Source organism: Piliocolobus tephrosceles, chromosome 2, assembly GCF_002776525.5.
Source record: "Piliocolobus tephrosceles isolate RC106 chromosome 2, ASM277652v3, whole genome shotgun sequence".
NCBI lineage: Eukaryota > Metazoa > Chordata > Mammalia > Primates > Cercopithecidae > Piliocolobus > Piliocolobus tephrosceles.
The window spans coordinates 94,532,056-94,546,205 of NC_045435.1; the positions used below are offsets into that span (position 1 = coordinate 94,532,056).

At 42.3% G+C, this 14,150-nt stretch overlaps 1 protein-coding gene and 1 pseudogene across 3 annotated transcripts in view; one reads left to right on the forward strand and one right to left on the reverse strand.

Annotated features, from left to right (window-relative positions):
- TRAK1 (trafficking kinesin protein 1) overlaps window positions 1-14,150 on the reverse strand; it is a 137,520-nt gene that overhangs the window by 68,964 nt on the left and 54,406 nt on the right. The gene's annotated exons all lie outside the window — the stretch shown is intronic.
- LOC111555368 lies at window positions 12,100-12,792 on the forward strand (annotated as a pseudogene).

Below are 14,150 nucleotides of genomic sequence, written 5' to 3' on the forward strand. Positions count from 1 at the left end.
TGGGCACATCTATAAAGTGTTGTGAATGACACAAATGGTTTTTCTGAACCCCCAAGAAGGCAAGAGAGAGGAAGAAGCTCCACCTTGTGCATGATTCATTCAGCAAGTATCAGACTGACAATAAGATGAGTAGGATATTGTGCTGGCAACAATGTACATAAAGGAAAACAAAAGCTAATTTCACCGATTCAAAAATACTATCAAGTGACTTTACTCATAATAAATTCATTTATACTCATCTTTTAATTCAAATCTAGAGTATCCCTATTATGAAATATACAGAGACTTAGATATTCTAAATGATGTCTGAGTCTCTATATATTACATAATATTTAGAACATGACTTTATTACTTTTCCCCCAACTTTTAATTATAAAAATATTTAAAATATGCAGAATAGTTTAAAGAACACTACAGTAAACACTGGTATCTCTCCATCTGAAATGAACAATGAATATTTTGTTTTTTGGGGGTATATAATTAAGATTTACAGAAAAGTTACAAGGATAGAAGAGAAAACTCCAGGATAGTACAAGAAGATTCCCCAAATGGTAACATTTACTACGTTTACTTTCTCTTTCTCAACACTGAAACAATACTATTTTGTAACCCACAGACCTTATTGAGATTCCCTTCAGTTGTCCCAGTAACATCCTTTATGGCAAAAGAAACCCAAGATCATGTGTTTCATTCAACAGTCAGGTCTCTTAAGTCTTCTTTAATCTGAAACAATTTCTGAGTCTTCGTATTTCAAGACATAGATGTTTTAAACAATACAGGCCAATTATTTTGTAGAAGGTCCCTCACTTTGGGTATTCCTGGTGTTTTCTTATGATTAGATTCTGTTTATGAACTTTCGGCAAGAAAACACAGAAGTGTTGTTACTTTCTCTTCAGTGTATCTTCTCAGGAGGCCTCTGCTGTGGAGCGGTCCCACACTGCCAATGTTAACTTTTTTTTTTTTTTGAGACAGGGTCTCATTCTGTTCCCAGGTTGGAGTGCAGTGGTGTGATCATGGCTCACTGCAGCCTCGACCTCTAGGCTCAAGCGATCTTCCCGCCTCAGCTCCTAAGTAGTTGACACTATAGGCATGCCTCGCTAATTTTTTTATTTTTTGTAGGGATAGGGTCTCATCACTATGTTGTCTAGGCTGGTCTCAAACTCCTGGGCTCAAGCAATCCACCTGCTTCAGCCTCCCAAAGTGCTGGGATTACAGGTGTGAGCCACCATGCCTGGTCCCATCCATCAGTAATGATTGTTTTGTTTTGTTTTGTTTTTTGAGACAGAGTCTCACTCTGTCTCCCAGGCTGGAGTGCAGTGGTGCAATCTCTGCTTACTGCAACCTCTGCCTCCTGGGTTCAAGCTATTCTCCTGCCTCAGCCTCCCAAGTAACTGGGATTACAGGCGCCCGCCACCACACCTGGCTAATTCTGTATTTTTCGTAAAGATGGGGTTTCACCATGTTAGTCAAGCTGGTCTCAAACTCCTGACCTCAAGTGATCCACTCGCCTCGGCCTCCCAAAGTGTTGGGATTACAGACGGGCATAAGCCACTGCACCCGGCCCCTATGAGTAATTTTTAAAGCTCCAGTTTTTAAAGCCCAATGTCAGCTTTGATCATTTGGTTTCCCCACTGCGAAGCTATTATTTTTCCCTTTGTTATTCAACAGTGTTTCACAGTGATATACTTTGAGACCACTAGTTTGAGTAAGTCTTATCTTAGTCGTTTTTGTGGATGGATGGAAAGTGGCAAATTTCTAATTTCTAATTCCATCATTCCAACACTTATTAGTTGGCTTTCTATTGTTAGTAATAACTTTTTCTTCCCTCCCATTACTTAGTCATTCATTTATTTATATCAGTATAGACTCACGGATTCTTCCTTTATTCTATAAGTCATAATCTTTGACCATTATTATTTATTTTGATGTTCAGATTGCCCCATATTAGGCCAGTGGAAGCCCCTTCAGGCTGGCTGCTGTGTAAGACATGAAATTTTGAACACAGGACCAACCCTAGACTCTTCATGTCACCCCATTTCTCTGGGTTTAGACACTCTTCAGGATCTCCCTCTCCCAATCTCTTCTTTCCTCCCCTCCTGCTGCAAGGGTGTGACAGAATTCTCCAAACTCATGCATATCTGCCTTCACTTCACGGTTAAAGGCAGAGATGGGCCAAAGGGCATCTTCCCTAAGAGTGTAGTTTCTCCAAAAGTCAAAGCAAAATATGACCCCCAAAGACCGGCAAGAAAGCCTGGGAATCCCTGTGCCAACTGAGGGATGAAGAGAGCTGGGCCAGGCTGGACATGGAGCCTGGAGCTGGAGGTGTGAAAGACAGTTCAGTAACAGATGTGTGTGCTGTATCAAAGGCGTAGACTAGACACTGGGACCCACAGCAGGGAAGCAAAGAGTGAGTACCTGATCCATCTCCAGGAACAGTGGACAGGAAGACCAGTGGAGGGGAGGGTCAATCACCTCTTGCAGGGCGGAGGCACATTGTTCTCTGTCTCCCGCTCACATCTACTTGACATACTCCATAGAAGTCATCTTCCCAAAGCTCTACCCTGTGTTGTCCAAAGAGTGGCCATGAGCCACTGGGGCTATTTATGTTTACATTTAAATGGATTAAAATTAAATAAAGTTTAAAATCCAGTCACACTAGCCACATCTCAAGTGCTCCACAGCCATATGTGACCAGTGGCTACCATATTTGACAGCAGAGAAAAGAACATTTACAGCATTACAAAAAGCTCCACTGGATAGCACTGATCTAAAGGGTGCCCCTTATTTTCAAGATGGGAACTCTATATTTTCTTAGCTTCCACACCCTGCATCTCCCCTGCAGCCTCTGCTCCCAGCCTGGCTTCCCACCACACCTCAAACAGACAAAATAAGCTGTTAACTTCTGCCCACATAATGCTACTGCCTTAGCTCACCTGGGAAGGGGACCAGACTGCCACCCCCAAACAAAATATGCCCCTTTGGCATAAGGTTTATTTTGAGCACAAGCAACTGAGGAACAGCAGATCCCGGAAAAGGTCTAAAAACGGAGCATACATTTCCCTTTTGTAAAGGAAATTTACATTTGGAAGGGTGTCTCCGTCTCCTGTACAATCTCTTATCAATGGACGAGGCACCCACTTGAATCTGCACATACCTTATTAAACAAGCCTTGCGTATCCCACATTTCCAAGTTGCCTTCTCATAACTTACTCCCCAGCAGGAACCCCAAATCCCTTTTCCTTTGTCTCACCTTTTCTCCATACTTTGTTGCCCTTTGGGATAATATAGAACCCTCCAAATTTTAATTGCCTCTTTGACTCTTATTTCTTTGTGATTGCCAGTGTCTACTTACATAATTAAAACTGATTTTTCTCTTGTTAATGTCTTTTATCAGTTTGATTCTCAGGGCACCTAGCTACTGAATCAAGCAGGGTAGAGGCATGAAGTTTTTCCTCTGCTATACCTCAACATCCCCACCTCCCAAGGTGCCCTGCTTTCAAGGCACCTTGAAATCCTCCTATCTTTCAAGGTCTGGTTCAGCACTGCTCCCAATCTCCTTCAGGTCTGACTTTCTCTCCACTTCATCTGTCCCATTGATGCTCAACGTTCCTCACTCACATTTCACTTCTCTGCTCCTAGAGAGCAGGGTTGGCCCTACTGAGGGTCATGTCCCCAAAGACCTTGCTCATACGATTTAAATAAATAAATAAGGTTGGGCAAAGAGGCTCACACCTGTAATCCCAGCACTTTGGGAGGCTGAGACAGGAGGATCACTTAAGCCTAGGAGTTCAAGACCAGCCTGGGCAACACAGTGAGACCCCATCTCTACAAAAAAATTTAAAAATGAGGCAGAAGAATCGCTTGAGCCCAGCAGGTCAATGCTGCAGTGAGTCGTGATCATACCACTGCACTCCCGCCTGGGTGACAAGAAGAAGACCTTGCCTCAAAATAAATAAGTAAATAAATAACGCTGGGTGCAGGGGCTCACACCCGTAAGCCAGCACTTTGGGAGGCCAAGGCAGGCGGATCAGAAGTTCAAGACCAGCCTGGCCAACATGGTGAAACTCCATCTCTACTAAAAACACAAAAATTAGCCAGACATGTGGCCAGCACCTGTAATCCTAGCTACTCAGGAGGTTGAGGCAGGAGAATTGCTTGAACTTGGGAGGCAGAGGTGGCAGTGAGCCGAGATCGTGCCACTGCACTCTAGCCTGGATGGCATAGCAAGACTCCATCTCAAAAAAAAAGAAGGAAAAAATTAATTAATTAATTAATTAATTAAATAAACAAGAGCACCACAAAGCTCCAAAAACTTGGGTTCTGGGCTTGCTTTGGCCTTCTTGCCAAGTCTCTAGCACTCAGCTCCTGTGTCAGAGAGGACATTATCTCTATTGTACTACAGCCAGTGATATTAATAAAAACTTAATTCTAAAACAGTTACATTACAAAACTGTTTATATTTCATTCTTTTTCTTTTTTTAATCTTCTTAATAACCAGAGAGAAGAGTGCTGTGTGTGGAAAGAGAGAAGTCAACCTCTACCTTCACGGGTGCATCACACAATAAAACACAAGACAGAGGAATGGGGATCTGGGGATCTGGGGATCTGGGGATCTGTTTGCATCAACGTGTAGGAAAATTCGAAAACTCAGTTCAGAAATGCAGTTTTTCAATTAATGCTTAAAATACCTCTAACAAAACTTCACTCATGCACAAAAAAAAAAAAAAAAAAAAAAAAAAAAAAAAATCACGAACCAGCAACCGCCATCTTGGGTGACACTTTAGAGATCACTGAAATCAGGTGAGGACAGAGCACACCAGACTGGCCTTGCGTATACCATAAATCTTCATTATGGAGTAAGAAGCTGTAAGAATAACTTCTGCGACAATCTACCTGAGTTTCTTCATTTGTGAAATTAGTATGAACTAGATCACCTCCTGCCCCGACATTCAAATCTATCCGGTTATAAAAGGGGGAGGTGAGCGGGGATGGAGAGCAAGTCTGATCACAAAAGAAACTGATGCCACGAACAGGTGGTCAAAATGCTGTACCTTGTTCAAAATACCTTTTTTTTTTTTAAAGACAGGATCTCACTCGGTTGCCCAGGCTGGAGTACGGTGGCATAATTATAGCTTACCTCACCTTCCTGGGCTCAAACAATCTTCCCACCTCAGCTTCTAAGTAGCTGGGGCTATAGGCGCATGCCACCACATCCAGCTAATGTTTTGATTTTTTGTAGAGACAGGGTTTCACATGTTACCCAGGCTGCTCTCAAACTCCTGGCCTCAAGCGATCCTTCCGCCTCAGCCTGCCAAAATGTTGGGATTACAGGCGTGACCCACTATGCCAGGCCCCCATCAGCCTTTTCAAAGAGATTTTTTTGTTAAAGGACCTAATAACTAGTACTGTTCCTGAGAAAATAAAATTAAACACTGACCTGGCTCTTCGTCGATTACAAAGAGCTATTACTTTATTTACATTCCACAAAGGCTCCAACCAGTGTTGTTACTCCTGTTTTCCAGATGGGGAATCTGGGTTCACAGAGGCTCACAGAAAACCCAGGATGTTCCCGTACCAGGTGGCCACACGAAGTACAAAACAGCCCTTAAACACAAACAGCCAGCGCTCTTTCTGCCATTCTACCTATTTCTAGAGTAACTACAAAGAGGGCTGTTTCTTTAACATAAGGACGTACACTGAACCCAAGCCCTTTTGAAAATTAAAAAGGTGTCATACTCTTTCTAAGCACACTTGAAAAAGTGACCAGTGTAGCCAAGAAACAATCTAAGATCCTGAAACTGACCTAAATAATTCTTTTCCAGCCCCTCCCCATGCCTGGGGCTGCTTTCCACCGACATGAGCACAGTTTCCCAAACACACGTGATGTAAAGAATCCCCCAAGTATGTGCTAAAAATGTAGATTTCTCAGGACTTCTCCTAGTCTGGTGTGAGTCTGAGAATCTGCTTTTTTAATAGGCAGATGATTTTCAATGATTTCCCAAGTTTTAGAGGTTCTGCACCAGAGATGGGATGCATTCAATGTGAGTAACAATGACCCTGTCTGACACTAGAGTTTAAACTGTAAACATTGAGTATGTATGTGCAAATTCTGCCAAGACTACTGCTGTTTTGTATTGATTGCTGGCTATTTCAAATCTCTTATAAAGGTTACTTGGAGACACTGGGTAATCAACCCCTCCAATGTCTTATCCTTATAAGCCCCTGTCCCATGCCTCTTGTTATATTCTCCTCTGGGGGCGGGAGAGCAGGGCAGGCAGAGATGAGTGCTGAATAGAAGACCACCAGAACAAACATTAATAAATGGGAGGAATACAGTTACTCAACACTGAATAAAGTTTTCCTTCGCCTCAAAGATATGAGAGAACAGTAGCCATCCCTTAATTCCAACTTCAAAAGAGGAGTCCTAATTGTCCTACAATCTATATTCCCATCCATATACACTTCTTTTTCAGTGCTAACACTGCAATTTAAGTGTGAGTCAGTAACTCTGACATAAATGATGATTCTGCATCTTTTTCAAAACATTTGACTCACCTTTTATTAGTATCAAAAGTTCTTTAAAAGCTTCCCTCGTTGGCAATTCAAATGCCAAATAATCAGAGACAAAGCAATAGTGCGTGTCTATTGACTTGCAATAAAAAAGAGAGAGGCAAATAAAAGACAATACTCATAAACAGGGGCAAATTTCATTTCCAGGCTAACCTGCCTGAAGCTAGGAAGGAACCCAACTAGTTAGAAATGTGTAAGCAAGTAACCACAAAAGTAGCACATAATAGAAATCTCCTTTTTGTACGTTTCCTAAACCAATCTCTGGACTTCTGTTCCTTTTATTCCCTACTTTACTGCCTCTTTAAATGGGATTATGAAAATGCCAGTGGTCCCAGTAAATTCTGCCTCAAAAACCTTCTTCCCTTCATCCAAAACGGGATAGAGGATAAAAGACAAGTATTTTGCTCAACATACATTCAGACAATAACAGCAATTAATATATTTACCCTTGAACAGATGAGCCATCTCCTCTTCCATTTTCCTTTGCTCTTAGAGGAAGACAGATCAGGGTCTCTCAGGGCCAAAAGACTCAACTGAGGAAATGCTGGGTAAGAAAATCCTTCCGACGGACACCCAGATAAGAGCAGGCCTCCACTCACCCTCCAGATTGACCATGGCAAGTGACTGGCTTTATTTCAGGGTGTAAAGGGAACTGGATGGTGTGGCAATTGGGTCATGGTATTAGGAAACCTTCTTCCCCCACTTCTAGGATGGCATCTACACCTGATTCATCCACGGGCCTCTGACAGCACCCTGCTGTAACCAGTGCTCCCTAATCCAATGGTACAGTGAGGATGTATTCAATCACTTACTTAAAAAAGTTAGAGAGGGTTCAATGAGTCACAAATCACCAAGGAAACTAGGAGGTGGTCAATGATGGTTTCCAAAAAGGAGCATCTCTAGAATTTCCTTTTGGAGTTAGGTAACAGAATGGGAACGTGCTTTAAGAATGAATATATTCCAAAGAAAAAAGAACTCATTCGTCCTTTGCCCTCATGACCCTGGGAGCTGCCTCCAATCCTTGTTACTCAAGACAGTTAAAGATGTACACAGAACCAACATGACAATGTCTGCATCTAAAGCCGGGGGACAGTGCGGTTGAACTGGCATGGTTTTTCCACACATTTAAATACCACCCCCTGAGAAAGCCTTAACCCACAGTTGAGGCAAAAATCAGTGGATAAGAGATAATTATGCAGTTTTTCAGTTTACTAACTAGGCCAGGTCCCAGCCTGTTACATCATTCAGGTTAATCAAATGTAGTCAGGAATAGAGCATTCTGAAACTCCCGACTCAATTAAAAAGCACTTACCTTATCTATTAATGGCTCATATAGGGCTGGGAACATATCATCACTGGGGAACAGACCCTCAAAGTGCATATATTAACTGTGCCCTTCTTTTGTGAAGGCATGTGATATGAGGGTAATTTTCAAGAAGAAATTGAAGAAGACAGATTAGATTAACTGTATAATACACAATTTTGATGTCCAACACCCCAGAAACCTGAGACCCCACCCACTGTGATCTCTCTGAGAACGCACCTCAGTGCTGTTTTCCATGTGCTTGAAACCTCCTGAGACCTGTCCAGCCACACACTTGGCTTCTACCCAGTCTCCCCTGGAATGTGCCACACCCTCCCTGCACAAACCAAGGTAGTGACAGAAGGACACATTCTTCCCTGCCCTTCCCATCACCGCCCCACCCCCATCTCTGTTGGATCTAACCCGCAAACTTCATTTGAATCACCCGCTAAGTGGTAAGCTGCTTCTGCCTTTTCTCCAGCCTCCGATAGTTCCCAGGTCTGGGCTCAGAAAAGGGCAGAGTCTTCGAGGCCTGCTGCTGACAGTCCAGGAAGCCACCTCTTGCACACACTGTTCCAAGCCCCCAGTTTCCTAACCCCTCCAACAGCAAGAGTGCAGTGAACACATTTCCACTTGCACACATACATGCATCAACAACACACTCACGTCTCACACCAGAGAGAATTCAATCCAATAGAAGTATAACACTTACAAGCCCAGCATACCAAAAACCATCTCCCCTTCTAAGCAAATGATCATACATACTGCAGGAGTCTTTCACGGTAAAGAGCCCTGCCCACCTGCCACCTCCTCCACCATGCCTTTGGAATTGTCGGAGCCAGTGGTGCTAGTTCTGGTACCCCCCACCCGCCAGCCGCCTGTCTCCCCTAAAGGTTTCAGGACCCCCCTGCCACCCAGAAGGAGACAATGCCCCTATACACATCCCGGCTGTATTTTGCAGGGGCCATAATTACCATCTGAGCATTCTTCATAATACCAGTCTAGTTCATAATAATCCGCTTCGATAAATTTCTGCATAGTCAGTAGTCTTGCAGAGGAAAGAATGGACTTCACAGCGCCATCAACATCAAGTAAAACGCTGCCATGCCTCCCCGCCCTTCCAGAATATTGGGCAGAAGAACATCCCAAAACACACCAGAATTAGGCTGTACATTCTTAACGACAGTCTGGAGCCAAAACAGGAATGTGGGCAATGAAAAGAAAAATTATATGGGGGAAGGAGGAAGTAGGAGCAGCAGAAAGGAAGGCAATTTGCAGAGCTACCGGAGACCCTGGCAGCACTGCCAATAAAGCGGCACTGGACAGCAGCCCTGAATGGGAGTAGCCAGGATCATCCTATCCAGACGCCCAGAGGGTGACGTCAGGGACACACACCACCACCGGCTGTCTCACTCAAGCCCCGTCTCCTGCTCGCCGCTCATCTTTCAATCTAACCGTTGCCATAGAAACTGGCCGGCTCTGAAAAATGATGCAGAGATGGAGGAAATGTCTTCCAAGGATGCTGGCAGCAGAGGTTGAGAGATGCCAGGCAGGGAAAAGAGAGGGTACAGGCAAGGGAGAGACAGGGGTGTCAGCACCATCATCACCTTCAATAAATGTAAGGACAAGCTTATTCACCCTACTCTGGGTCACGACAGAAAGAAGATTCTGGATTTGAAAACTGCTACCTTTTAAAATCTGCAAATCATTACTTTTGGTTTCCTTTCTTCAACCTGATTTAACACATTAAATGTCTTTTGTAATTTTTGACCACCACTTAAAGGAAATGTAAATGACTTAGAAAATGGAAACATTTTCATTTAGATGCACTACTATTCTCTGCTCATGCCTTTGCTCAAACTTCTAGAAAAATAGCCTGTTACATACAAATAGAGGAGGGCACCATCACAAAGGGCTTGTGCAGTACAATATGCTGTTTCATGGACACTTACATGGGTAATCAAGGCGCAAAAAAGCACACACTAGAAGAAAACAGTCCATTTGTAGGAAGTTAGTTGCCTCTGGGGAAGGAGTGAGAAAATGGGGTTTCAAAACTTTCCTTAGAAATGCACCCATATGTTTTATTTCCTTAAAAAATACAGTTAATATTAGTTCTAAATGTTTGACATGTTTGAAATATTCGTAATAAAACAAGGTAGTGGATAATAAGACAGATTTTAGACTACCCTATAGGTTGAATTTCATTCCCTAAAGCAGGGTCTCTCAACCTCAGCACTAATGACATTTGAGGTTAGATAATTCTTGTTGTGGAAGGCTATTCTGAGCATTGTAGGATGTTTAGCAGCAACCCTGGTGCCTACCCACTAAACGCAGGTAGCACTACTCTCTACCCCCAAGATGTGACAACCAAAAATGTGTCCAGACATTGCCAAATGTCCCCTGGCTGCAAAATTGCCTGGTTGAGAACCTTGCCCTAAACCAAAACCACTTACTTCATTGGCCTCTTGGCCAGGTACCGTAAGTATCTGTTGGTGTCAACAGCAGCATATATACAGATAATAGTGTGTGTGTGTTTCTATACATGTGTATGTCTGCTTCTGTGTATAAAATAGAAAATTTAAAGGAAAATCACATAGACACACACATCTTATATAGAGAATCTTAGATGGAATCTATACTTTGTACTGATCTATCTCAATCTTCCTAAATCACTGGAAGCTGAAGAGCCTGTAATGCTGTGTTGTGAGGCCCTCAAAGAAATCTCTCTCTGCTCTGGGGTACCCTCTCCTCATGTTACAGCCATCTCTGGCCCTCATCATTAGGCCTTGCTTGCACATCTGGACAGGATACCTCATCACACCTTCCCACTTGCCAGGTGGCTGGCTGACCCCATTTGGCCCAGTCTTTAGTGACAGCAGGTCCTGTCCCCTTGTGGACTGCAAGGATCCAATCCTTTGGCTCTATGGATAACAGAGCCTCAAGTCTCAGGGGGAAAAGAGAAGTTAAAGGCAGGGGCCCAAACCACAAGCAGACAAAGAAACCATCCCTGCATGGGGCAGTGGAACCACTGATGTTGATGATGAATTTTGGCTAAAATTGTTAATAGGATTCCAGAAAAGTTCAGAAAATGTAGGAGACAAGGGAATGACACCATCCCTGGCCATGCTGTCTCCTGGCTACCACTTACACCCTGGAGGACCTGTGTCCCTCTGTCATCATCTCCTCCCCCTCCAAGGCATCCCCAACCCAACTGGACATTCTTTATGGTCAAAGTAGATATCAGATCCCATAGCCTCCCTCACTTACTTTATTCCCTCTCCCTGATTCCAACTTGAATATACATTTTAAGTTTTCTAGGACTTTTGACTATTTAAAGTCAGCAGACAATGATTTTAATTCCTTTCTTAAAACTGCCCCTGCTACCTGATACGTCTCGTCTCTCCCTCTAGTCTTTTATATCATCCTATCTCCGGCCATGATGGTGCCTCTCAAGAGCCCCACTGCAAGCCACCAAACAGCCCCCTCAGACATTCACCTCAAGACAGATGAATGGAGGCCGGTGTCCCGAGGTTTTCTGAGGTTTTGTTTAAAGTTCCGTAAGGTCTTTCTTTTAGAAAGATGATGATGGGCCTTATAAACAGGCAAATAGTTAACAACGAACTCCTAAAAAATCAGCAATGTTCACCAGTTTGATCCAATCAGGGTCGGGGAGGCCCAACAAGAATTTGCAAAATGATTTAATAAAGGAACCGGAGGGCTGGTTGCATTGGCTCATGCCTCTACTTCTACCACTTTGGGAGGCCAGGAAGGAAGGATAGTTTGAGGCCAGGAGTTCAAGACCAACCTGGGCAACATGGCCAAACCTCATCTCTACAAAAAAAAAAAAAAAAAAGTTTAAACGAGCTAGGTGTGGTGGCACATGCCTGTAGTCCCAGCTACTTGGGAGGCCGAGGCTGGAGGATCACTTGAGCCCAGGAGTTCAAAGTTGCAGTGAGACGTGATCATGCCACTGCACTGCAGCCTGGTTGACAGAGTGAGACCCTAACCTCAAAAACTAAAAAATAAAATAAAATAAAATAAAGGAACAGGAAATGTAAACTCCTCAAAGCATCACATGAAAGTCAGACAAGCTTCCTAATAGCTGAACACATGGAAGTTCCTGGAGCTATGTAGCTCTTCATCTGTATCCTTCACAGTATCCTTCGTAATAAACCAGTAAAGGCATTCAAAACATACGCTTATGAGACAATGGTATCTATGAAACTATGAATGATACAAGAGCTTCACTTGATATGGAAGAGTATCCCAATACTGAGGTCAGGAAAACCAAGTACGAACTCTGGAAGAACGGCAAGACAAGTGGGTGAACAGCAATACTGCTTTTCATCAAGAACAAGGACATCAGCTATTGAAGAAGCATTTGTATACTTTTCTTAAAGGCGAGAGTTGAAATGGTTGTTGAGATGAAATGGTTTGCAGACCAAGGACACAGTATAGTTGGTGTATAAATCAGTGCACTTGGGATATGAGAAGTTTTTACAGAGCAGAATCTTTCTTACTCAGAAGAACCAATCAGCAAAGTTCCTGGAGCCAAAGTATTTAAGAGTTCTTCAGAGAACATTTCATTGCACTGTTGCAGCATTTTTTATCTTCCCCAAACACATATCGACAAATTTGACAGAATTTGGGATAGAGGAGCACTGGTTGCCATTAATCTAGGAGATTTCGAACATTATGCAGATACAGTGTTGTCTCTCCTGGGAAAAGGGTTTCAGTACCTCCGGTCTGTTCTTTCTTATGACCCAACTAAATATGCAGGCCCACTGTCTTATGTTCCACATGCTGAAATTGAAAGGTTGTTCAGTACAATATGCGATATTCATTGTCTTGAGAAGATTGATGAAAGTTGGGGAATAGACTACATTTTTGAAAAGCTATATCTACTTACAGAAAAGTAAATGAGATGTATACAAAATTGAGTAACATCAACATGTTTTTGAGTTTCAGCAACTGAAAATTATGCTAAAGTGTGAAAAGGTAATGCATAAATTTTTTATTGTTTACAAATCATATCAAATATCTTTGTTCAAAAATGCACATAACTTTTTTTTTTTTTGAGACAGAGTCTCGCTCTGTTGTCCAAGCTGGAGTGCAGTGGCACGATCCTGGCTCACTGCAACCTCTGACCCCAGGTTCAAGTGATTCTCATGCCTTGGCCTCCCGAGTAGCTGGGATTAAAGGTGCGTGCCACCACACCCAGCTAATTTTCTGCATTTTTAGTAGAGATGGGGTTTTACCATGTTAGCTAGGCTGGTCTCAAACTCCTGACCTCAAGTGATCTGCCCACCTCAGCCTCCCAAAATGCTGGAATTACAGACATGAGCCACGATGGTCGGCTCTCTTTGCCCATTCTTAACTAGGCAGTTGTTAAATTTTCAAAACTGCATATATCTTTGTAGAAGAAAATACATACTAAAATGTTAAAGTAGCTCCTTTGGGGAGGAGAGGAGATGGAAGATTATGACTGTGTGCCTTACAGACTGCAAGACTTTTTACCAATCAGCATGTATTACTTATATAATTAAAAAATAAAAGAAAAACGCAATGAATATTACTTAAATGCAAGATACATAGAAAAACTGACATTCTATGAAATTTAGAATTGAAGAAATGTAATACTTAGCAGGGTTCAGCTGATCCCAAGAGTTATATAAAAGATTAGCTTTCATGATAAACCTTTGTCTTTTACTGAAATCCTAGCCATCTCTTTGCACATGTTTTCTCCACATACAATTTTATATGTAACAGAATCAAGAAACAAATACATTTTAATGAAATAATCCAATCTATATGGAACAATGTATTCTCAAATTATAAGAATAAATTTTGTTAAAGTTAAAAAAAAATACAAGGATACAAATCCCTTATTTGCTTGCCTTTTTGTTTTGATAGAAACCCCTTAAATAAAACATGGCACATTTACCTTATGGCACTATGAATTTGTTTAACATTTTATTCCTACCCCATTACCATAAAACAAGTAAAAAAATAACAGATTTCATAGTTAAGAGCATGGGCTTTTGGAGTCAGATGGTCTGAGGTTTGGTACGGGCTCTTTGTTTTCCACGTCTGTGACCTTATTAGATACATCAGTCTCATCTGCTAAATGGGGGTGATTATAATACATTCCACAGAGACAGGGGAAGCTATAATCAATTAGTGTATGGCAGAGCACTTAACACAGTGCCTAGGACAAAATGAGTTTGCAATAAATGTTAGTTGTGGTCATCTTCATCACTCTAATCTTTTTTTTTTT